A 26835-nucleotide genomic window follows, 5' to 3' on the forward strand; every position below is an offset into this window, starting at 1 on the left:
ATCCTACAATCCTCGTCTGTCACAACTCTTCTCATTAATTTTGCGTCATCTGCAAACATCGACATGTATGATTCCACTCCTGTAAACATATCATTTACGTAAATTAGAAAGAGGATTGGTCCCAGCACCGATCCTTGAGGTACTCCACTTGTTACTGTTCGCCAGTCCGACTTTTCGCCCCTTACCATTACCCTCTGGCTCCTTCCTGTTAGGTAGTTCTTCACCCATACTAGGGCCTTTCCGCTTACTCCTGCCTGCCTGTGTGTGTGTGTGTGTGTGTGTGTGTGTGTGTGTGTGTGTGTGTGTGTGTGTGTGTGTGTGTGTGTGTGAGGCTAGAAACACAACCCTCCCCTACAACCACAACACGAGGCGCCAATCATAAGGACTCCATTAGGGACTATTCATCCCAAGGCTGACTCACATCGGGAACATGTCCGCTCTCACGACACACGCTGGAAATCACGTCAACCGACTATATTAAGGCTCTGCCACACAGAACCACCATGATTGTAATCAAGCATTAAATGTAGTTCATTTCCAATGTAAATGTAAATAACTACATAAAATAAATGAGTTTCTAGGTGCCAGGCTTGACGTGAGCTGATGCGGGAGAACAGCTCTTGGCTTGCAGTTTCATGAGGGAACTCCACTACCATCCTTAATGATACCTAGTCTTACTTTAATCAAAAGAGAGATTAGCAGAGGATGTGTGATGTGCGTGTTACAAGAGCGGTCGTTCACACAGTTGCTGCCTCGGTGTTTAGCATCAAATACAACATTATAGCTCCTACACCCTAAAGTAATGACTGACTCACGAGTGGAGGACGAATGTTAACATTTAATGGGTTCCTCTGTGAGAACAGTTATATAAAACTACAATGGTGGGTGGAGGCACGAGGTGTAGGGTGGTAGGTGGAAGCAAAATAGAAGGTGGTAGAGAATAGAAAGTGGTAGAGAATAGAAGGTGGTAGAGAATAGAAGGTGGTAGAGAATAGAAGGTGGTAGAGAATAGAAAGTGGAGGATCAAAGGTGGAGCTCAGGTGGAGGAGTGGAAAGTACTGACCTAATTGTACTTGTGGCTGATAAACTTTGGCTTTTCCGTCGCACTGAATAGGTGTCTGTGCCTATTTCTGCCATATTTAGACCTACCTGCATTTGATTTTTTAACCATTCTGAAAATATTCTTTCAAATGTCTATGTGGCCTATTTAGGTGCTCAAGTTTCTACCTGCGTCCCTTTGTTCGTGTACCTTCCAATTCAAATAGCTGTCATCCTGTCTATTACCATGAGAATTTTGTATGTGGGTATCATGTCTCCCTTGACTCAGCTCTGGAACTAGTCTGGAAGCAAATTAGGAGTAGAGAGCAGAAGATGGAATTGAAAATGTGGAGAACAGAAGGTGGAGGGTAGGAGAAGGAATCAGAGGGAGTTGGAGAACAGGATTTGCTACATGGGAGAGCTAGTCTCTTCCTATTACGGATCACTGCTGGGTCTTGAGACTCTAACACAGCAGCATTCAATAAACCCTTGAACTATATGTTTAACACTTCTCTAACCCTGTCCATGGAGGACAGAAGAAAATGTATATATGCTGGTTAGCATTGTAAATGTGTGGCCACGTTTGTGGTAGAAAATAATAAAATAAAATAAAATACAGCAACATCCGTCAACGTGCAGAGCTTGACACAGCAACCCACAGAGATGCATCCGCGTCTAGTGTCTGCAGCATCCACAAGTCACCACAAGTGGAGGCTGACTCCATACACAGCTTCAAATGTAGATATGATAGAGCCCAGTAGGCTCAGGAATATGTACACCAGTTGATTGACAGTTGAGAGGCGGGACCAAAGAGCCAGAGCTCAACCCCCGCAAGCAAAAATAGGTGAGTACATCTAGGTGAGTACAGCACCTGCATCTGCAGTATCCACCACAGCTCAGAATAGCGTCAGTGTAAAGTGTCAGTATTCTTAATTCAGGAAAACTTGGCTTATTAGGCAAATCGGGCCTTGCATAGCAGGCCCGTTAATTTAAAGAGTCCTCTTATAACCTCTGCGCGTACGCCGGACGACTCGAATAGAAAACGGAACAGAACGTCACTTTTGTGAGTCGATTTCATTTCAAATTACGTCCAAATTTGGCCATAGTGCGCATACCAGCCAAAAGTGACGTTATTTTTAAGAGGACGGGTTGGCTCAACAGCCACCACAGTTAATGTAAATGTAAAAATAAGTTTAGACAAATGATGAATGTAAGAAAAGGTAAGACTGGGATGAATGTAAGAATAAGATAAGAATAGGATGAATGTAAGAATAAAGACTTGAATGTAAGAATAGGTTAAGACTGGGATGAATATAAGACTGGGATGAATGTAAGACTGGGATGAATGTAAGAGTAAGGTAAGAATAGGATGAATGTAAGAATAGGTTAAGACTGAGATGAATATAAGACTGGGATGAATGTAAGACTGGGATGAATGTAAGAGTAAGGTAAGTATAGGTTAAGACTGAGATGAATGTAAGAATATGATTACTGTAAGAATAAGGTAAGAACAGGATGAATGTAAGAATAAGATGAATGCAAGAATAAGATAAGCCTGGGATGAATGTTTTTATAATAGGGTAAGAATATGATGCATGTAAGAATAAGATTAAGAGTTCATCCTCAAACACATACTAGCCCATCCCCCTCCCCCCCTTGTGTAGGTTATCTTGAGGTTATCCTGAGGTTATCTTGAGATGATTTTGGGGCTTAGCATCGCCGCGGCCCGGTCCTCGACCAGGCCTCCTTTTTGTTACACACCCCTAGGAAGCAGCCCGTAGCAGCTGTCTAACTCCCAGGTACCTATTTACTGCTAGGAAACAGGGGCATCAGGGTGTAAGGAACATTTTGCCTATTTGTCTCCGCCTCCGCCGGGGATCGAACCCGGAACCTCAGGACTACGAATCCGAAGCGCTGTCCTCTCAGCTGTCAGGCGCCCGCGTGTAGGTAGTACATATAGTAACTATTTAAAAACATATTAACGTCATGGACAATTAAAAAGTAGAAAACGGTATACTATTAAATTTGGACAAACCGGAAAAGTTTTTTCACTGTTTCAAACACAACTTAACCCAACCTAACTTTTCCTAGGCCTAATACACGCTATCTGAGGCCTAATGTGGTACATATGTGTGCTACACTAGGCCTAGGAATATTTAAGTTGGGTTTTAGCTTTATTGTTGTCGGACTTTGTAGAGTGAATAGCACCATATTTTATATGGTTGTCCATTACGTCTATGTACGTACGATGGGGAACAGTCACGAAAAGATACTATCTAAACACGAGGATTGGTTGCGCGCGCGCACACACACACACACACACACACACACACACACACACACACACACACACACACACAAACCGTTATATGACAAAGAGTGCTGGGAAGACGGGACACCACGAGCGTAGCTCTCATCTTGTAACTACACTTAGGTAATTACACACACACACACAAACGCCCTTCCATATCTCCTCCTACAAACACCTTACCCACCTCCCCCCCACACATTCTCCCCATCTCGCACCCACACATTCCTCCTACTTTCCACCCACATACACCCCACACAATCTCCCCCCAAACATACACACCATCCCCATCACCCCCCCCCAACCACACCTTGTCAGTCTCGCCACATCACTAATCATTTTTATTGCACACATTCTTCACAGTAAAAATGTACACACCTTCCCAGAGACTAGCTCGGTGCATCTGGCTTCCAGCCTAACACACACACACACACGTCACCCTTATCCAGGGTGAAGGAGACGTCACCCTTACCCCAGGGTGAAGAAGTCACCCTTTCCCCAAGATGAAGAAGTCACCCTTACCCAGGGTGAAGACGTCACCCTTACCCAGGGTGAAGACGTCATCCTTACCCAGGGTGAAGACGTCACCCTTACCCAGGGTGAAGACGTCACCCTTACCCAGGGTGAAGACGTCACCCTTACCCAGGGTGAAGGAGACGTCACCCTTACCCAGGGTGAAGACGTCATCCTTACCCATGTTGTACCTGTTGTGTTGTAATTAAACTTTTCAAACGTTTGAATTGTTTGTCGCACATGGCCCCGACATAGAGGTGGCTTCCAGAACTTCTTTTTGTAATGCATTTCATTGTGCGGCATCGACATCCTCTCCTCACTTCAATTTAGTAGTTGGGCCAGAGGTCTGACGGCTGAATGGACAGTGCTCGGGATTCGTAGTCATTAGGTTTTGGGTTCGATCCCCGGTGAAGGCGGAAACAAATGGGCAGAGTTTCTTTCACCCTGATGTGCCAGTTCACCTCGCAGTATATAGGTACCTGGGAGGCAGACAGCTGCTAAACAGTGGCTGTTTCCTGGGGATGTGTAAAACAAGAAGCCTGGTCGAGGACCGGGCCGCGGGGACGCTAAGCCCCGAAATCATCTCAAGATAACTTCAAGAAGACAGTACAATAACTCCACCTCCTCACATCTCCCATGCATAACCCTGCCTCACTCTCCATCTATCTTTACCTATCTTTCTCATCATCACCAATCCTCCCTCACTCCTCCTGGCCTCTTTACATCTCCCTTTCCCCTCGCCTCCTTCATCCCTCCCCCCCTCCCCATAACCCCTATGCCCCTCCATCCACTCCCCCCCCCCCTCGTACTCACCATAAATAACACTGCCAGGACACTTCCATTAGGGTGTAACTCACTTGAGACAACATGACAACAAAAGAATTCGCCTGCCAGATATGCACTTGACAAACAAACGCCCACACACACACACACACACACACACACACACACACACACACACACACACACACACACACACACACACACACACACACACACACACACGCACGCACGAGCCCACGTCAAGTCACATATACATGCGCAAATACCACTACACCTAGAGACGCGAAAATAAATAAACATGTCCATAAAATCAGTGAATCCATAAACATATTCAACACACACACACACACACAAGAAGAAGGGATAGGGGGGACATGATACGAACGTATAAGATACTCAGAGGGATTGACAGAGTGGACATAGACGAAATGTTCACACGGAATAGTAACAGAACGAGAGGACATGGATGGAAGCTTGAAACTCAGATGAGTCACAGAGATGTTAGGAAGTTTTCTTTTAGCGTGAGAGTAGTGGGGAAATGGAATGCACTTCAGGAACAGGTTGTGGAAGCAAATACTATTCATAATTTTAAAACCAGGTATGATAGGGAAATGGGACAGGAGTCATTGCTGTAAACAACCGATGCTCGAAAGGTGGGATCCAAGAGTCAATGCTCGATCCTGCAGACACAACTAGGTGAGTACAACTAGGTGAGTACACACACACACACACACACACACACACACACACACACACACACACACACACACTGGCAAAAGTTAGAACATCATTCAGAAACCTAAGTAAGGAGGCATTTAGGGGGCTTTACACTGCCTACGTGAGGCCAGTCTTAGAGTATGCCGCCTCATCATGGAGTCCCCATCTGAAGAAGCATATAATGAAACTGGAAAAGGTTCAGAGGTTTGCAACGAGACTCGTCCCAGAGCTACGAGGGATGGGGTATGAGGAGCGCCTGAGGGAACTGTGCCTTACGACACTAGAAAGAAGAAGGAAGAGGGGTGACATGATAGGAGCGTATAAAATACTCAGAGGGATTGACAGAGTGGACATAGACGAAATGTTCACACGGAATAACAACAGGACGAGGGGACATGGATGGAAGCTGGAAACTCAGATGAGTCACAGGGCTATTAGGAAATTTTCTTTTAGCGTGAGAGTAGTGGGAAAACGGAATGTACTTAAAGAGCAGGTTGTGGAATTAAATACTATTCATAATTTTAAAACTAAGTATGATAGGGAAATAGGACCATAGTCATTCCTGTAAACAACCGATGCTCGAAAGGCAGGATCCAAGAGTCAAAGCTCGATCCTGCAGACACAGTTAGGTGAGTACAATTAGGTGAGTACACATTGACAGTTGAGAGGCGGGCCGGAAGAGTACAGCTCAACCCCCGCAAGCACAACTAGGTGAATACACACACACACACACACACACATACAGGAAGCAGCTCGTAGCAGCTGTCTAACTCCCAGGTACCTATTTACTGCTAGGTAACAGGGGCGTCAGGGTGAAGGAAACTCTGTCCATTTATTTTTCTGTCGGCAGCCGGGATCGAACCCCGGTCCTTGGACCGGGGGTTCGATTTGCCTAATAGGCCTAGTGATTTTCTTTATTTTCAATATATTGTTCCCAATTAGTTTATTTGAATTATTATTATTATATTATATTAAGAACATAATTTATTGACATAGTTGTGTTAGGTTAGGTTAGGTAAAGATAGGTTAGGTTAGGTTAGGTTAGGTTAGGTTAGGTTAGGTTAGGTAAGGTTGGTTAGGTTCGGTCATATATCTACGTTAGTTTTAACTCAAATTTAAACAAATTAACTCATACACAATAAAATGAATAGCTTTATCATTTGATCATTATCATTAAAATGAATAGCTTTATCATTTGATAAGAAAAAAATTAAAAATATATAAATTCAGGAAAACTTGGCTTATTAGGCAAATCGGGCCTTACGTAGTAGGCCGAGTACTGCGTTCTGGCTACTAGGTACAACATATATATATTTAAAAACATATGCAATCATTTACACAAATACATATACATATACATATACATATCGATAATCTTTTTATATCACAAGTGATTCAACAAGAGGCTCACAACAGTCACTATACAAGACACTTTACATCTATGGTGAGTCACAAACGTGCCTAGAAAAGTCACTTGTGATTACGTATATAAAGTCCATATCGCAGTACTGTATGTCACTGAGGCTGTCATACAGGTAATGAATGATACAGACAATGATGTAGTTAATGATACAACCAACAGCCTGGTTGATCAGTCCGGCAACCAGGAGGCCTGGTCGACGACCGGGCCGCGGGGACACTAAGCCCCGGAAGCACCTCAAGGTAACCTCAAGGTAAGGTAACAATGAAATGCAGAACGGGAAAATACACAAATCAGCTCATCGATGAGCTCATTTTCTAAACCAATAAGGCGAAAGCTGCGGTTGAGAGCGTGGAGGATGCTGCGCCTGGATCACTGAGAACACACCATGAAGGAGGTGAACCACCTTCCTCAAGCACACAAACAAACGCCTCCCAGCACACCTAATATGTCCGCCGACCGTAAAGACACAAACAAATAGTCAACGTCAGCCACATACACATGTGTTCACCAGTTGAGAGGCGGGACCAAAGAGCCAGAGCTCAACCCCCGCAAGCAAACTAGGTGAGTACTCTAAAATGCCGAGCATTACAACAGCCTTCGGAGACCTTAACAAGGTAGCATTCAGAACACTACACAACCAATGTGAGACCAATTTTAGAATATGCAGCGCCCGTCGTGAAACCCCCCCCCCCCCCACTACCTTACAAAACACAGAGTTAGGAGAAGGATGAAAGAGCGGGATCTTAAGACGCTACGATAGAGAAGAGGGGAGACGTGACGGAGACATTCGCAATACTTAGATGAATCTATAAGATGAGAAACAAGGAAATGTGTGCAATGAATACCAACAGCACATGAGGGTATGAATGGAAACTAGAAACAGAGATGAGCCCCAAAGATTTAAATTTTTAAATTTTGCCCCGAGGGGCGAGTTTATTGGGCAGCGCCACTCATCCTGTGAGTGGACACACCGCCATAGTGACAGTATTGGGCAGCGTCACTCATCCTGTGAGTGGACACACCGCCATAGTGACAGTATTGGGCAGCGCCACTCATCCTGTGAGTGGACACACCGCCATAGTGACAGTATTGGGCAGCGCCACTCATCCTGTGAGTGGACACACCGCCATAGTGACAGTATTGGGCAGCGCCACTCATCCTGTGAGTGGACACACCGCCATAGTGACAGTATTGGGCAGCGCCACTCATCCTGTGAGTGGACACACCGCCATAGTGACAGTATTGGTCAGCACCACTCATCCTGTGAGTGGACACACCGCCATAGTGACAGTATTGGGCAGCGCCACTCATCCTGTGAGTGGACACACCGCCATAGTGACAGTATTGGGCAGCGCCACTCATCTTGTGAGTGGACACACCGCCATAGTGACAGTATTGGGCAGCGCCACTCATCCTGTGAGTGGACACACCGCCATAGTGACAGTATTGGGCAGCGCCACTCATCCTGTGAGTGGACACACCGCCATAGTGACAGTATTGGGCAGCGCCACTCATCTTGTGAGTGGACACACCGCCATAGTGACAGTATTGGGCAGCGTCACTCATCCTGTGAGTGGACACACCGCCATAGTGACAGTATTGGGCAGCGCCACTCATCCTGTGAGTGGACACACCGCCATAGTGACAGTATTGGGCAGCGCCACTCATCCTGTGAGTGGACACACCGCCATAGTGACAGTATTGGGCAGCGCCACTCATCCTGTGAGTGGACACACCGCCATAGTGACAGTATTGGGCAGCGCCACTCATCCTGTGAGTGGACGCACCGCCATAGCAGCATGTCCAACACTCCCCAATAGGAAGAAAACCCGCTGGGTTGTTCATCCCCAGAGATGTGACGAAGTAGTCATTTGGGAGTAACAGTACAAGGTTGTTGGTGCCGTTGTTTTAGACTCAGCTACTGGAAACAAAAAGTTCCAAGTAGCACGGGCTATAGTGAGCCCGTAGTGGACTTACCTGGCACAGGAGCGGGGCTGTAACTGAGTAGCAGGTAACTGGAGTAACTAGAGGAAGTAGTAAAAGACAACTCTATCATCATTACGACTTGAGATACGGCGTCCAGGACTAGACGCCCCACAACACGTGAGTACAGGAAGGCGAGTACATGTATACTAAAGGAGATACGACAATCACACATAAATTTATCAGGCTGATAACATTGATAAAGAGTTCATGTTCAGCGTAAGGGTAGAACAAGGGGGTCAAAGTTGGCATTTTGCGGTGACATTTTTTAGAGCATAACATAACATTTTTAGCATAAGAGTAGTGAAAATATAGAATGAACTAGAGGGCGAGATAGAAGAGACAAATATAGTAAATGGCAGACATTTCAAGAAACACGAGGACTAGGAGTCACAGCATTTGGCAACCCACATATAACTTTCGGCTCAGTAAGTACATCTAAGTGACACACACACACACACACACACACACACACACACACACACACACACACACACACACACACACACACACACACACATACACAGAGCCTATGTGTGTGGAAAGCCTTTGACACAGTACCCCATAAAAGGTTGATGCATAAGCTAGAGAAACAGGCAGGAGTAACTGGTAGGGCGCTCCAGTGGATAAGGGAGTACCTAAACAATAGGAAACAGAGAGTTACAGTGAGGGGTGAGACCTCAGACTGGCGTGAAGTCACCAGTGGAGTCCCACAGGGCTCTGTACTTGGACCTATCCTGTTTCTGATATACGTAAATGATCTCCCAGAGGGTATAGACTCATTCCTCTCAATGTTTGCTGACGACGTCAAAATTATGAGAAGGATTAAGACAGAGGAGGACAGCTTGAGGCTTCAAGAAGACCTGGACAAGCTGCAGGAATGGTCGAACAAATGGCTGTTAGAGTTTAATCCAAGCAAATGTAATGTAATGAAGATAGGGGTAGGAAGCAGGAGACCAGATACAAGGTATCACTTGGGAGATGAAATACTTCAAGAGTCCGAGAGAGAGAAAGACCTGGGGGTTGATATCACGCCAGACCTGTCCCCTGATGCTCATATCAAGAGGATAACAGCAGCAGCATATGCCAGGTTGGCTAACATAAGAACGGCCTTTAGAAACTTGTGTAAGGAATCTTTCAGAACATTATATACCACATATGTCAGACCAATCCTGGAGTATGCGGCACCAGCATGGAGTCCATATCTAGTCAAGCATAAGACTAAAATGGAAAAGGTTCAAAGGTTTGCCACCAGACTAGTACCCGAGCTGAGAGGTATGAGCTACGAGGAGAGACTACGGGAATTAAACCTCACTTCGTTGGAAGACAGAAGAGTTAGGGGGGACATGATCACCACATTCAAGATCCTCAAGGGAATTGACTGGGTTGATAAAGACAGGCTGTTTAACACAAGGGGCACACGCACTAGGGGACACAGGTGGAAACTGAGTGCCCAAATGAGCCACAGAGATATTAGAAAGAACTTTTTTAGCGTCAGAGTGGTTGACAAATGGAATGCATTAGGAAGTGATGTGGTGGAGGCTGACTCCATACACAGTTTCAAGTGTAGATATGATAGAGCCCAATAGGCTCAGGAACCTGTACACCTGTTGATTGACAGTTGAGAGGCGGGACCAAAGAGCCAGAGCTCAACCCCCGCAAGCACAACTAGGTGAGTACAACTAGGTGAGTACACACATACACACACACACACACACACACACACACACACACACACACACACACACACACACACACACAGGGAAGGTACTCCATTGGATAAAGGAGTACCTAAGCAACAAGAGACAACGAGTCAGTGTGAGGGGTGAGGTCTCAGATTGGCGAGACGTCACAAGTGGAGACCCGCAGGGGTCAGTCCTTGGACCTATACTGTTTCTGGTATATGTAAATGATCTCCCAGAGGGTATAGATTCGTTCCTCTCAATGTTTGCCGACGATGCAAAAATTATGAGGAGGATTGAAACAGAGGATGATAGTAGGAGGCTACAAGATGACCTAGACAGACTGAGTGAATGGTCCAACAAATGGCTGTTGAAGTTCAACCCGAATAAATGCAAAGTAATGAAGCTAGACAGTGGAAACAGGAGGCCAGACACAGGATACAGAATAGGAGATGAAGTACTTGATGGAACAGACAGAGAGAAAGATCTAGGAGTTGATATCACACCAAACCTGTCTCCTGAAGCCTACGTAAAAAGAATAACGTCTGCGGCATATGCGAGGCTGGCTAACATCAGAACAGCGTTCAGGAACCTGTGTAAGGAATCATTCAGAATCTTGTACACCACATATGTAAGACCAATCCTGGAGTATGCGGCCCCAGCATGGAGCCCGTACCTTGTCAAGCACAAGACGAAGCTGGAAAAAGTCCAAAGTTATGCTACTAGACTAGTCCCAGAACTAAGAGGCTTGAGTTATGAGGAAAGGCTGCGGGAAATGCACCTTACGACACTGGAAAACAGAAGAGTAAGGGTAGACATGATCACAACCTACAAAATCCTCAGAGGAATCGACCGGGTAAACAAGGATGAACTATTCAACACTGGTGGGACGCGAACAAGGGGACACAGGTGGAAGCTGAGTACCCACATGAGCCACAGAGACGTTAGAAGGAACTTTTTCAGCGTCAGAGTAGTTAACGGATGGAATGCATTAGGCAGTGATGTGGTGGAGGCTGACTCCATACACAGTTTTAAATGTAGATATGATAGAGCCCAGTAGGCTCAGGAATCTGTACACCAGTTGATTGACAGTTGAGAGGCGGGACCAAAGAGCCAAAGCTCAACCCCGGCAAGTACAAATAGGTGAGTACACACACACATAGGGGGCTGGTGGCTGAGTGGACAGCACGCTGGAGACGTAGTCCTGTGGACCAGGATTCGATTCCCGGCACCAGCGGGAAACTACGAGCAGGGTTTCTTTCACCCTGATGCCCCTGTCACCGAACAGTAAATAGGTACCTGGGAGTTATACAGCTTGTTACGTGCTGCTCCTGGGGATGTGTGTGCGTTTGGAAAAAAATAGTAGTTAGTAACAGTTGATTGATTGACAGTTGAGAGGCGGGCCGAAAGAGCAGAGCTCAAACCAAGCAAGCACAACTAGGTGAGTACACACACACAACCTACAAATTATGTGGAAAGGATTTACAGAACTCTAATAAAGAACGAGACCTAAGGCTGATTTTCGATAGTTAAAGGCGTTAAACATGCCAAAACTAGAAGATAGAAGAAAAAGAGGTGATATGATCACCACTTACAAAATACTAACAGGAATAGACCAAATTTACAAAGGAATTCCTGACACCAACAACCTTACGAACAAGAGGACAAAGATTCAAGCTAAGGAAACAAAGGTGCCTAAAAAAACATTAGAAAGTGTTCTTTTGCAAACAGATTGGTAGACGGTTGGAACAAGTTAAGTTAAAAGGTGGTGGAGGCCAAAACTCTCACTACTTTCAAAGTGTTATACGACAAAGAGTACTGGGAAGACGGGACACCACGAGCGTAGCTCGTAGCTCTCTAGGGAGCCGGTCGGCCGAGCGGACAGCACGCTGGGCTTGTGATCCTGTAGTCCCGGGTTCGATCCCGGGCGTCGGCGAGAAACAATGGGCAGAGTTTCTTTCACCCTATGCCCCTGTTACCTAGCAGTAAAATAGGTACCTGGGTGTTAGTCAGCTGTCACGGGCTGCTTCCTGGGGGCGGAGGCCTGGTCGAGAACCGGGCCGCGGGGAGGTTATCTTGAGGTTATCTTGAGATGATTTCGGGGCTTTTTAGTGTCCCCGCGGCCCGGTCCTCGACCAGACCTCCACCCCCAGGAAGCAGCCCGTGACAGCTGACTAACTCCCAGGTACCTATTTACTGCTAGGTAACAGGGGCATTCAGGGTGAAAGAAACTTTGCCCATTTGTTTCTGCCTCGTGCGGGAATCGAACCCGCGCCACAGAATTACGAGTCCTGCGCGCTATCCACCAGGCTACGAGGGACACTTAAGCCCCGAAATCATCTCAAGCTAACCCATGATCAAAATGTCTAAAACTCCTAAAAAGACCTGAGAGACAGAATAGACAAAGATTTTATATTTAGGAAGAGAAATGAGAGAAAGAGATGATAACGATGCAAGAGGCAAGTGTGACTGTAGAGTATTAAACAGTCAGACAAAGAGAGGATAACTATATAGACAGTTTAAAACGTAGGCATCTGATACAAAACTGAAGAGCCACCCACCATTGCGTTACCTAACCGAAAAAATAAGTGTTAAAGAGTTGGTGGTTAACTCTGCAGGCACAATTCAGGTTCTACCTAGAGTATACCTGGAGTATACCTGGAGTATACCTGAAGTATACCTGGAGTATACCTGGAGTGGTACTCTGGGAGCTGTACGCCCTCAAGTCCGGCCCGGGGACAAATTTGACATGTGTTAACTTGATGTAATAGGCAGGCCCACATATCCACTACAACCAGGTTGGTCTGGTACTTCTTCCAAGCACGTGTGTAACATTCTCAGGAACACTTCCGCTTTTGTACCAGATACATTTCTTGTGTTGGTAGGCAGGATACCAATACCCGCAGACATCTGATGTTCATACAGTGTTCTCTCCTTGTCCCTCATCCTTACTCTTCAATGCGTCTATTTTGCAGTTCCTTCCGTATATTTTGCCGCTAGCATGTTGTTATTTGACCGTGAAAATTTTGAACCTGGCCGTCCTGTATCTTCCATGTACATATTTTGCGATACCTCTTCCGTCTCCTTTCTAAAGAGTACATATTAAGGGCTTTGAGACGGTCTGAGTAATTTTGGTGTCTTGTGTGTATGCCTTCTGTATAAGTTTTTTTTCTGTATGCCTTCATTTCCCGATCTCTCTCCTGCTTTAGAAGAGGAAGTGAGTACCGAGCAGTGCTCAAGGCGGGACAGCACCAGTAATATGAATAGTAGGAGCACTGTGGTGGAATCCTGGAACATTCTCATAATCAATCCAATAAATTTCCTGACTGAACACTGTATTTATTTGCTTTATTATGCTGACATAACGTCAAGTCATAGGACATCATTATTCCCAGCGCCTTTACATGTTGGTGTCTTCCTGTGAAGAAATATGATTGTGTCTTGTACCTTGTATCTCGTGTTAAGATCTTGATTTTTACCATACCTGGAATTTATCAGTTAAACATCATGCTATTTTCAGTTGCCTAAGCTAAGACTTTATTAATATCAGCTTGTGGGTTTCCAGTGCCTTCTACATATGTAATTTCATGTTGGTTTCGGTATTTTCAGCAAAGGATGACACGAAGCTGTGGCGCAAGCACTGTGCCTTGGGGTACACAGCTTTACACTATGCTGCAAGGTGATTTAGATGGTCAACTCTCAACACTTAACTCCGGGTCTAAGGGTTGATGGTGGACTCTGCAAGCACAACTCCAGGTCTGGGAGTTGGATATCAACTGTGCCAGCACCCGGAGTTGGTAATCAACTCAGCCAGAGCAACTCGGTGAATGCACTCGGGCGAGCACCCAGCCACACGATGGAGAGAGTGCAAAGCTTTCGCCTCAACACCTGTGCTCCCAGCGGTCGCGGCCCACCTCCTCAACACCTGTCACATCACCGCCACCGCATCTGCCTCACACACCTGAGCCTCGCTGCTGAACACCTGGGCCTCGCCATACACTGGACCCCACTACTCAACACCTGTGCCTCGCCATACACTGGACCCCACTACTCAACACCTGTGCCTCGTCATACACTGGACCCCACTACTCAACACCTGTGCCTCGCCATACACTGGACCCCACTACTCAACACCTGTGCCTCGGCATACACTGGACCCCACTACTCAACACCTGTACATATCGTTGCTCAACACCTGTGGGACCCCTAACACCCGCGCCTCCCCCCACTAAACACCTCCACGTGCTACCACACACCTGTGGTCTTTAAAACTCATTACCTACCTACTCTCGCTCACCTCTTCCTTCCCCAAGTCCCTGAGGAGGAGAAACTCGAGGAGAAAGGAGAGGAGGGCGAGGAAGAAGAGTAGGAGTAAGACAAATCCACAAGGGCCGTGACGAGGATTCGAACCTGCGTCCGAGAGCATCCCAGACGCTGCCTTAATCGACTGAGCTACGAGTAGGAGTAAGAGTTTGAGTAGGAGAAAGGCCCACGAGGCCGAGGAGGAGGTGTAGCAGTGGGGGGGGGGGGGAGGGTAGGAGACGAAGAAGGAAGAGTTGGAGTAGAAAATGTGCCCCCATAAGAAGCCCCCCCCCCAAGAACCCCCTCCCCCCCCCCCCCGCCGCTCCTTCAACTGGCCAAAAACTGGTTTTAATCTCACTCATCCGGTCATGTTAGGTCATCCACCTCGCCAGCAGCTGGGGGTCATCCACCTCGCCACCAGCTGGGGTCAGCCACCTCGCTAGCAGCTGAGGGGTCAGCCACCTCGCCAGCAGCTGGGGTCATCCACCTCGCCAGCAGCTGGGGTCAGCCACCTCGCTAGCAGCTGGGGGGTCAGCCACCTCGCCAGCAGCTGGGGTCATCCACCTCGCCAGCAGCTGGGGGTCATCCACCTCGCTAGCAGCTGGGGGTCATCCACCTCGCCAGCAGGTGGCGGTCAATCACGCGGTCATTAGACAAGGTCGGCCAACTTGTCAGCATTTGGCATCAACCGTTTGACCCCCAGCTGAGGTTAGCCATGCGCCCCATAGCAGAGGATTAGCATTCCAACCTGTTAAGAATTAGGAGGCAGTAGGTTGGCGGTAATCATGTTCACCCACTTCTCCTTCAAATGGGTTCACCCACCTGACCTGGAGATGAGATAAGCTCCATCTTGGGACAACCACCTGAAGACAGTAGACAAAATTAATGTCGTCTACACAGCGTTTGGTAACTGCCCTCAGCTTCTCACTTTACCTTGTGTGGCAGTGCACAATAGAAAGTTTTCACATATCCATACATTCAAACATTGATTGTAACCATGATGGTAGGGGGTAGAAATAGCCTAAGCTACTCTATCCCTTTGAGATGTATTTCTTGCTTATCTCAATAAACATACTTGAACTTGTAACCATGATATATATGTGCGTCAGCCTACAGTTTAGACCTATTGTCTTGTGTATGACCCTCTGTCCTGCGTGACAGTGAATACCAACATTATCCTCACTTTAATAAGACTTTATCAAAATCCTCAGATTAGGCAAAATTGTAATTAATTTTGTCAATAAAGATGTTAATAATAATAATAACTCTACCTTTTACCCATAACCTTCCCTGGTAGGGATGGTGAGAGGGGCGGAGTGTGAGATGGGTGAAGATGAGAGAACTAGCAACACAAGCACACATATAAACGGTTGGGCTGCTAATACACTCGCTGCCTCCATGACCCTCTCGCATGCCCTCTTGGCATCACTCTTCTAGCGGCATTATCCTTTATAGGTGACGCTAAACTGTTGGGAGTGTAGTGGGTGTAGCCAGGCAGGGAGAGCGGCCCGCTGCCCTCCTCACACCAACACTCCCACACTGGTGGGTGGCCCAACCCTCACTTGCTAGTACCCACCTCCTACCATTACAAATTGTCATCCACACTTCCCTCAAAATTAAACATTCCATTCACCTAGGAGACTCGAACCGTGGACCCCACGCGTGTGAGGCCGAAGCTCTATCGACCGAGCTATGGAGTAGTCTTAATAAGGAAAGTTGCAGTAGCAACATCCTGCTACCAAACTGGTATTTTCGACTGCCCCTGACTACTACTGGTCAGGGAATGCTACTACTTGTAGCGTTTTATTTCTAACATTACCCTAACGTCCACTAAACACATGACATGACCCACGATAACATGACCCACGATAACAGTGATAAATTCCAGGTACTCAAGCACGGCAAGAATGAGGATCTGAAACATAATACAGAGTACAGAACACAATCGAATCTGTCCATAATAGAAAAACAGCATGTCAAGGATTTGGGAATAATGATGTCCGACGACCTAACGTTTAAGGAGCATAACCAAGCAAATATCGCGTCAGCCAGAAAAAAGTATAGGATGGATTACGAGAACTTTCAAATCCAGGGATCTCATCACAATGGTTGTACTCTTAAAGTCACTTGTGTTGTCCCGTCTCGAGTACTGCTCAGTACTCACTTCCCCCTTCAGAGGAGGAGAGATTGCTGAAGTACAGGGAATACAGAGAACATATACGGCACGCATAGACGCAATAAAGCACCTAAATTATTAGGATCGTCTCAAAGCCCTCCAAATGTACTCACTAGAAAGGAGACGAGAGAGATACCAAATAATATACACATGGAAAATACTGGAAGGCCAGGTCCCTAATCTACACAGTAAAATAACAACGTATTGGAGTGAACGATATGGAAGAAAATGCAGAATTAAACCAGTGAAGAGCAGAGGTGCCATAGGCACAATCAGAGAACACTGTATAAACATCAGAGGTTCGCGGTTGTTCAACATCCTTCCAGCAACTATAAGAAATATTGCCGGAACAACCGTGGACATCTTCAAGAGAAAACTGGACTGTTTTCTAAAAGAAGTTTCGGATCAGCCGGACTGTGGTGGGTATGTGGGCCTGCAGGCTGCTCCAAGCAACAGCCTAGTGGACCAAACTCTCACAAGTCAAACCTAGCCTCGGGCCGGGCTTGGGGAATAGAAGAACTCCCAGAACCCCATCAACCAGGTATCACATCATAATAAAACTATATGAGCGCCCTGGTGGCATTATCCTGGCAATACTAACTACCCTTACCTCTACACCCCTGTCACCGCTCTTCTCATATAATAACGATATTTTCAACTATCATTCCCATCTCGGCCAAGTCTATAGAAGGAAGTCATTTCACGACACTGCCCACATTACGTCTCGTGTTACTCCCAGTAACAGTTCAACAATCTTCACCTTAAACAACCAAAAAACACAGAAAAGGTGAGAGCTTCACAAACCAGATATAATCTGGAGAACTGTCCTTGCTCTTCTGATGATACATGTGACGAAGTTTACCTGTACCGTGTTTACCACACGTTTTAAACATGTGTATACATACATGGCACTCTTTATCACCATTATTCATGACATGACTTTAAATATCACTAGCACACATCTGGCACTGGCTCTACCCCCTCATTCTCCATGCCATGCCCAATACCCTCTAACCTGCCTTTGGCACCACTCCCAAACCTCCCCATCCTCCCTGGCACTCCTTTTAGCATCCTCACCCATCACCCTGGCACTCCCTTTAGCATCCTCACCCATCACCCTGGCACTCCGATTAGCATCCTCATCCATCACCCTGGCACTCCCTTTAGCATCCTCACCCATCACCCTGGCACTCCCTTTAGCATCCTCACCCATCACCCTGGCACTCCCTTTAGCATCCTCACTGGTCACCCTGGCACTCATAATACCTTAATTACCCACCCTCGCAACTCCTACTACTCCTTGACCCACACTTGGCACTGATGCCGTGCCATAAGGCACCTTTGACACACCGCTCCCCCTAGCCCACCTGTATTTCTCCTAACCACCTACTGCAGATATCTAACTAACCGTAGAAATTCTATCTTCTAACCCCACCCCTGACACTACTACTACCACCTAAACCACCTGACACTACCACTACATAGTAACTCACCTGACACTACCATTACATACTAACTCACCTGACACCACAAGTACCACCACCTGACACTACCACTACCAACTAACCCACCTGACACTACCACTACATACTAACCCACCACCAACACTCCCATTACCAACTAACCCACCTGTGACACACCAGTTCCCAACCCCCAGCCTTGGCACTCCCACCATTCCATAATGCAGTTTTGGCACTGTCACTATCCCTATATTACCCTCCTGGCCCTCTTGACCCCCCTAGAGGTGAGATTTAATCCATTACCTCTCTTGGCACTGGTTCGCCTCCCCGATGGTCTTAGCTGACACTAGTATGGTGTAAGTGGGAGTCCTTCCCACCACACTGTGCCTCTTGGTAGACTTGAGCCTCCGTGCCACCTTCCATGGCACTCTCTCACTACTGAGCCTGGCGAGAGAGTGCCATCACCTGCCACCTCTCATGTGCAGTGTTGCTGACCTTCCGTATAGTGTCCTCAGCCTCAATAGCACCGTCACCATCTATCAACACCATCACCACCATCCACTTCCACCACCATCACCGAGAGCCATAAATGTATGTGAATGTATGTGTATGTATGTATGTATGTGTGTGTGTATATGTTTATGTATGTATATATGTATATGTGTGGGTATGTATATGTATGTATGTGTATAACGTATATGTGGAAGCTGGTCAGAATTACATTTCACCTTTGTAAATGCACATTAATGACACTATGTAAAGAACACATCGACTACTTTATGTAGGGCAGACGTAACTCTGTATCTTAGACGTATCTTAGACGTATCTTAGACGTATCTTAGACGTATCTATGTATTTATGTCTGTAGGCTAGATTAGCATTTTAAAAGCACTACAATCACCTTTTGTGGTTGATTGTTCAATAAATCCCTGAACTATATGTTTAACAGATCTCTCACCTTGTCCATGGAGGACAGAAGAAAATGTATATATGCTGGTTAGCATTGTAAATGTGTGGCCACGTCTGTGGTAGAAAAAAAACCATACTACCGTCATCATCATCTACCACCACCACTACTATCTACCTACCATCTTCCACCACCATCATCTATTACCATCAAAATTGTCTACGACCATCATCACTATCATCATTATCCATATCCACCATCTATAACCATAACCACTATTTGCCACCACCATCTATCACCACCATCCCCATCCATCATCACCATCTAAAGCAACTATCACCATCTACCACCATCACCACTACAACCACCATCCCCATCAATCATCACCATCTAAAGCAACTATCACCATCTACCACCATCATCACCATCACCACTACAACCACCATCCCCATCAATCATCACCATCTAAAGCAACTATCACCATCGACCACCATCATAACCATCACCACTACAACCACCATCCCCATCAATCATCACCATCTAAAGCACCTATCACCATCTACCACCATCATCACCATCACCACTACAACCACCATCCCCCATCAATCCTCCCCATCTAAAGCACCTACCACCATCTACCACCATCATGACCATCACCACCATCACCACTACAACCACCATCCCCATCAATCATCACTATCTAAAGCACCTATCACCATCTACCACCATCATGACCATCACCACCATCACCACTACAACCACCATCCCCCATCAATCATCACCATCTAAAGCACCTACCACCATCTACCACCATCATGACCATCACCACTACAACCACCATCCCCATCAATCCTCCCCATCTAAAGCACCTACCACCATCTACCACCATCATGACCATCACCACCATCACCACTACAACCACCATCCCCATCAATCATCACCATCTAAAGCACCTACCACCATCTACCACCATCATCACCATCACCACCATCACCACTACAACCACCATCCCCATCAATCATCACCATCTAAAGCACCTATCACCATCTACCACCATCACCACTACAACCACCATCCCCCATCAATCCTCCCCATCTAAAGCACCTACCACCATTTACCACCATCATGACCATCACCACCATCACCACTACAACCACCATCCCCATCAATCATCACCATCTAAAGCACCTACCACCATCTACCACCATCATGACCATCACCACCATCACCACTACAACCACCATCCCCATCAATCATCACCATCTAAAGCACCTATCACCATCTACCACCATCATCACCATTACCACTACAACCACCATCCCCCATCAATCCTCCCCATCTAAAGCACCTACCACCATCTACCACCATCATGACCATCACCACCATCACCACTACAACCACCATCCCCATCAATCATCACCATCTAAAGCACCTACCACCATCTACCACCATCATGACCATCACCACCATCACCACTACAACCACCATCCCCATCAATCATCACCATCTAAAGCACCTATCACCATCTACCACCATCATCACCATTACCACTACAACCACCATCCCCCATCAATCCTCCCCATCTAAAGCACCTACCACCATCTACCACCATCATGACCATCACCACCATCACCACTACAACCACCATCCCCATCAATCATCACCATCTAAAGCACCTATCACCATCTACCACCATCATCACCATCACCACTACAACCACCATCCCCCATCAATCCTCCCCATCTAAAGCACCTACCACCATCTACCACCATCATGACCATCACCACCATCACCACTACAACCACCATCCCCATCAATCATCACCATCTAAAGCACCTACCACCATCTACCACCATCTACCACCATCATGACCATCACCACCATCACCACTACAACCACCATCCCCATCAATCCTCCCCATCTAAAGCACCTACCACCATCTACCACCATCATGACCATCACCACCATCACCACTACAACCACCATCCCCATCAATCATCACCATCTAAAGCACCTACCACCATCTACCACCATCATGACCATCACCACTACAACCACCATCCCCATCAATCATCACCATCTAAAGCACCTACCACCATCTACCACCATCACCACTACAACCACCATCCCCATCAATCATCACTATCTAAAGCAACTACCACCATCATAACCATCACCACTACAACCACCATCCCCATCCATCATCACCATCTAAAGCACCTACCACCATCTACCACCATCATGACCATCACCACCATCACCACTACAACCACCATCACCACTACAACCACCATCCCCATCAATCCTCCCCATCTGAAGCACCTACCACCATCTACCACCATCACCACCATCACCACAACAGGTCAAATGGCCACCATTTCCACCATTCACCTCCAGATGGTCCCCACCCCAGCCTCAGCCCCCGTCCTCCTGGACGGAGCCGGTCGGCCGAGCGGACAGCACGCTGGACTTGTGATCCTGTGGTCCCGGGTTCAATCCCGGGCGCCGGCGAGAAACAATGGGCAGTTTCTTTCACCCTATGCCCCTGTTACCTAGCAGTAAAATAGGTACCTGGGTGTTAGTCAGCTGTCACGGGCTGCTTCCTGGGGGTGGAGGCCTGGTCGAGGACCGGGCCGCGGGGACACTAAAGCCCCGAAATCATCTCTAAGATAACCTCAAGATAACATCCTACATCAAGGTACTTACAGTAGCCATGTGGTCCAAGGGACACGTGTTGTGATGGACCACCACAAGGTTGACTTTTGGAGTACGAAAGTTGCACAAACCTGAAAAGATTAAAAAAATTATGTTGCTAAATAAACCCAAATTATCCTAGGCCTAATATACGCTATCTGAGGCCAGATATGTTAGATATAAGTGCTATATTAGGCCTTAGAATATTTTATTTTTATTTTTTATTTTTTTCAGGACTCTATGAAAATAAATAGTAAGAAAAGTAGCTTAATGGTACTGTAAGTACCATTTGTAAGTATTAAGGCGGAAGCGGAGACAAATGGACAAAAAGTTTCTTTCATCCTGATTCCCCTGTTACCTCGCAGTAAATAGGTACCTGGGAGTTAGACAGCTGCTACAGGCTGCTTCCTAGGGGGTGGGTAACAAAAAGGAGGCTTGGTCGAGGACCGGGCCGCGGGGACGGTAAGCCCCGAAATCACCTCAAGATAGATCAAATTCAGATTTTAGGAGGGTGAGTTGCTCAGTCCTTTCTAAATATCACCATAACCACCCACTTCACCTACCACCACCACAACCATCACCACACCTCACCTTCCACAACCATCACCACACTTCACCTACCACCACCACAACCATCACCACACCTCACCTACCACCACCACAACCATCACTACACCTCACCCACCACCACCACAACCATCACCACACCTCACCTACCACCACCTACACCTCACCTACCACCACCACAACCATCACTACACCTCACCTACCACCACCACAACCATCACTACACCTCACCTACCACCACCACAACCATCACCACACCTCACCTACCACCACCACACCTCACCTACCACCACCACAACCATCACTACACCTCACCTACCACCACCACAACCATCACCACACCTCACCTACCACCACCACACCTCACCTACCACCACCACAACCATCACCACACCTCACCTACCACCACCACAACCATCACCACACTTCATCTACCACCACCACAACCATCACTACACCTCACCTACCACCACCACAACCATCACCACACTTCACCTACGACCACCACAACCATCACTACACCTCACCTACCACCACCACAACCATAACCACACACTTCACCTACGACCACCACAACCATCACTACACCTCACCTACCACCACCACAACCATCACCACACTTCACCTACCACCACCACAACCATCACCACACCTCACCTACCACCACCACAACCATCACCACACCTCACCTACCACCACCACAACCATCACCACACCTCACCTACCACCACCACAACCATCACCACACCTCACCTACCACCACCACAACCATCACCACACCTCACCTACCACCACCACAACCATCACTACACCTCACCTACCACCACCACAACCATCACTACACCTCACCTACCACCACCACAACCATCACCACACCTCACCTACCACCACCACAACCATCACCACACCTCACCTACCACCACCACAACCATCACTACACCTCACCTACCACCACCACAACCATCACTACACCTCACCTACCACCACCACAACCATCACTACACCTCACCTACCACCACCACAACCATCACTACACCTCACCTACCACCACCACAACCATCACCACACCTCACCTACCACCACCACAACCATCACCACACCTCACCTACCACCACCACAACCATCACTACACCTCACCTACCACCACCACAACCATCACCACACCTCACCTACCACCACCACAACCATCACCACACCTCACCTACCACCACCACAACCATCACCACACCTCACCTACCACCACCACAACCATCACTACACCTCACCTACCACCACCACAACCATCACCACACCTCACCTACCACCACCACAACCATCACCACACCTCACCTACCACTACCACACCTCAACCAGCCTCATTCTGTCCACTCACCACTCCATGAAAAAAAAAAACTATTTTCCCTACACCAGAAACGTGGCGAACCCCAGCAACCCACCCAACCTATGGATGCCGAGGCACAGAAAACGTCAACATTACACTGCCTTACAAATACGTGACATTTTGTCTGGGATAGAGAGAGAGAGTGTGTGAAATACTTGACGTCACCTGATAAGAGCGGAGGACGCAGGTTACCTCAGCAACGGCCCCAGTGACCCAGGCATGGAGTCATTGGCTGATCCAACCAATGGATCCCTTGATTGATCCAATGATTGGATCTTGATTGATGATTGGATCCCTTGTTGGTCCAACCCGTCCTCCTCTCTACAGGCGATGCTGTACCTACAGCGTCACCTGCTTTACTTAAGGACAAAAATTGTCGTGCTAAAAAATGGTCTGCCGCACGAAGAAATTGACATACTGTGTAGTTTTCTATTTTCGGTCCTCTGGTAGGTTAGGATGGGGGCACTTTAGTACGAGAGTTTCCTGACATTGCGAAACCTTAGGAGGACGAGCTGTTGATCAGCGAAGTTGATCTTATGCGTATACGTTTTAATTACTCGTTAGTGTTGAGTACGCACGCACGGGCGCACAAAGCATGTAGGCACAAAGGCGGCAAGAGTGATCACATATAAAGAAACTTTTTATGAAAAAAAGGAGAGGAGTGAGAGACAACACAGCCCAGACGCCTGCCACTCTCCTAGTCATCATTTTCGTCGTCAAATTAAGATTCCCAAGTCGAACCGCTACTTTGAAATACAGTATATTATAAAAAATTAACTTAGATTAGAGACCAGACGCTTGAGGCTAGAGTCACCCAACTTTTCAAGATGACACATGGGGTTGTATGAGTGTCATAGGCCATTCGGGGGGTCAACCCCACTCCCACCATTAAAAAATACAGGCTCCCATTTTTTGCAAACAAGTCTGCAAACAATGATATGTTTTCCGTGGAGTATTGACTAGTTTTCAGCTGTTCGCAATATTAATTTTGTTGGGAGGGGGGGGGGGGGGAAGGAAGTTATGACAAGAAAGCGCCAAGCCATTACGACTATAATGCATTTCGAAGGGATCAGGATACAGATTTTGGATGGGACGAAGCAGAGGAATGGTTCCCCACCACTTGGATACCATGCAGTACGGGGATTGAACCCCGACCTGCATAATGTAAGACCGTCGCTCTATCTTGTAGCCCAAGTGGTCAGCCAGGGGAAGGGAGGGAGGGGTGGGTGGGAGAGAGCGAGAATGAGATAGTGGAGAGGGAGATAGGGAGATAGTGAAGAGAGAGATAGGGAGATAGTGGAGAGGGAGATAGGGAGATAGTGAAGAGAGAGATAGGGAGATAGTGAAGAGAGAGATAGGGAGATAGTGAAGAGAGAGAGAGAGAGAGAGAGAGAGAGAGAGAGAGAGAGAGAGAGAGAGAGAGAGAGAGAGAGAGAGAGAGAGAGAGAGAGAGAGAGAGAGGAGAGAGAGGAGAGAGAGAGAGAGAGAGAGAGAGAGAGAGAGAGAGAGAGAGAGAGAGAGAGAGAGAGAGAGAGAGAGAGAGAGAGAGAGAGAGAGAGAGAGAGAGAGAGGGGGAGAGAGAGAGAGAGAGAGAGAGAGAGAGAGAGAGAGAGAGAGAGAGAGAGAGAGAGAGAGAGAGAGAGAGAGAGAGAGAGAGAGAGAGAGAGAGAGAAACATTAATACACAATTATATAAAATATTTATATACAAGTCAAAAGCACAAGAACAAAGTTGCAATACAATATGGGAGACCAATCACTTTGACGTAAATAAAGTATCACGAAGTTTAATAAGAGTTTAACTAAGGTGGATTTAAGCTTCAAATCCATTTTGACTTGGCAGACTCAAACACAAACTCTCTCATCCCACAATTTTGCATCCTTCAAGGTCAACCTCCACCTCTCTCTCGCCCTCTCCAGCAGCCTCCTGCCTTCCGCTTCTCCCATTTGTGTCCGGCTGTCCATGCCCCCCCCCTCCCCTGTACACCTCTCCAACCTTTCCTATTGTTGTTGTTTAAGATTCGTTACTTGGAACAAAAAGTTCTAAGTAGCACGGGCTATGGTGAGCCCGTGGTGGACTTACCTAGCACAGGAGCGGGGCTGTAACTGCTTTCCTATCAACTCTCACTTCCTATACACTTCCTTCATCCCTCTTCACTTGTAATAACCAAAGCAAATACAGTTTATCTAACAACTCAACTTCACCTATCCAACCTTCTATCAGTTCTTCTGCTAGACACTAGATACCGATCTAACACAGTAGACTAGGCACTATCAAGCCAACACTATCGACCCGACACAGTAGAGTAGGCACTATCGACCGGGCACTGTGAGGCCACCACGGTGCCGAAATAATTCCACAGCTCAAGTTCTAATTCTCTGTTGTGCTGCTGCCTCAACGCCGTACTTGCGTTACCCTTCAACCCATCCTCTTGAAAATAACGTCACTTTTGGCTCGTATGCGCACTATGGCCAACTTTGGACGTAATTTGAAATGAAATCGACTCACAAAAGTGACGTACTGTCTCGTTTTCTGTTTGAGTCGTCCGGCTTACTCGGTAAGGTTAGAAGAGGAAACTTTCAATTAACATTTTTCATGAAGTTTTGAAACATTATGAGATTTTCCTGCCTACCTAACCAGGTTGTACCATTACCACTTAATCGATTACCTTAAGCAATTAATAAAGAATAATACATATTTTCCCTACGGGAAGTAACGCTGCAGTTCCATTTCATTAGCTATTCAGTAGCTTACGTACATATATATTTAATTTTTAGTATATAAATACAGAAGCATATACAAAAAGAACTGAATGAAACACCGGAACTCAAAATGAAACAAAATTTGATTCAAAATAATACAACTATGCTAAATACATCCAACGTAAACTATTATTTAGAA

General features: G+C 46.8%; 1 protein-coding gene across 8 annotated transcripts in view; it reads right to left on the bottom strand.

Annotated features, from left to right (window-relative positions):
• Positions 1-26835, bottom strand: part of LOC123752869 (protein FAM13A) — a 421243-nt gene that overhangs the window by 347851 nt on the left and 46557 nt on the right. The window contains exon 1 of one of the 8 annotated variants that reach the window (XM_069311067.1): positions 21999-22057. The exons of the other annotated variants lie outside the window; for them this stretch is intronic. The gene's annotated coding sequence lies outside the window, so the exon portion shown is untranslated. Of the gene's footprint in view, positions 1-21998; positions 22058-26835 lie in introns of those variants that run through there. 8 annotated transcript variants of the gene reach the window in all.

Source organism: Procambarus clarkii, chromosome 69 (assembly GCF_040958095.1).
Source record: "Procambarus clarkii isolate CNS0578487 chromosome 69, FALCON_Pclarkii_2.0, whole genome shotgun sequence".
In the NCBI taxonomy this organism is placed as follows: Eukaryota; Metazoa; Arthropoda; class Malacostraca; order Decapoda; family Cambaridae; genus Procambarus; species Procambarus clarkii.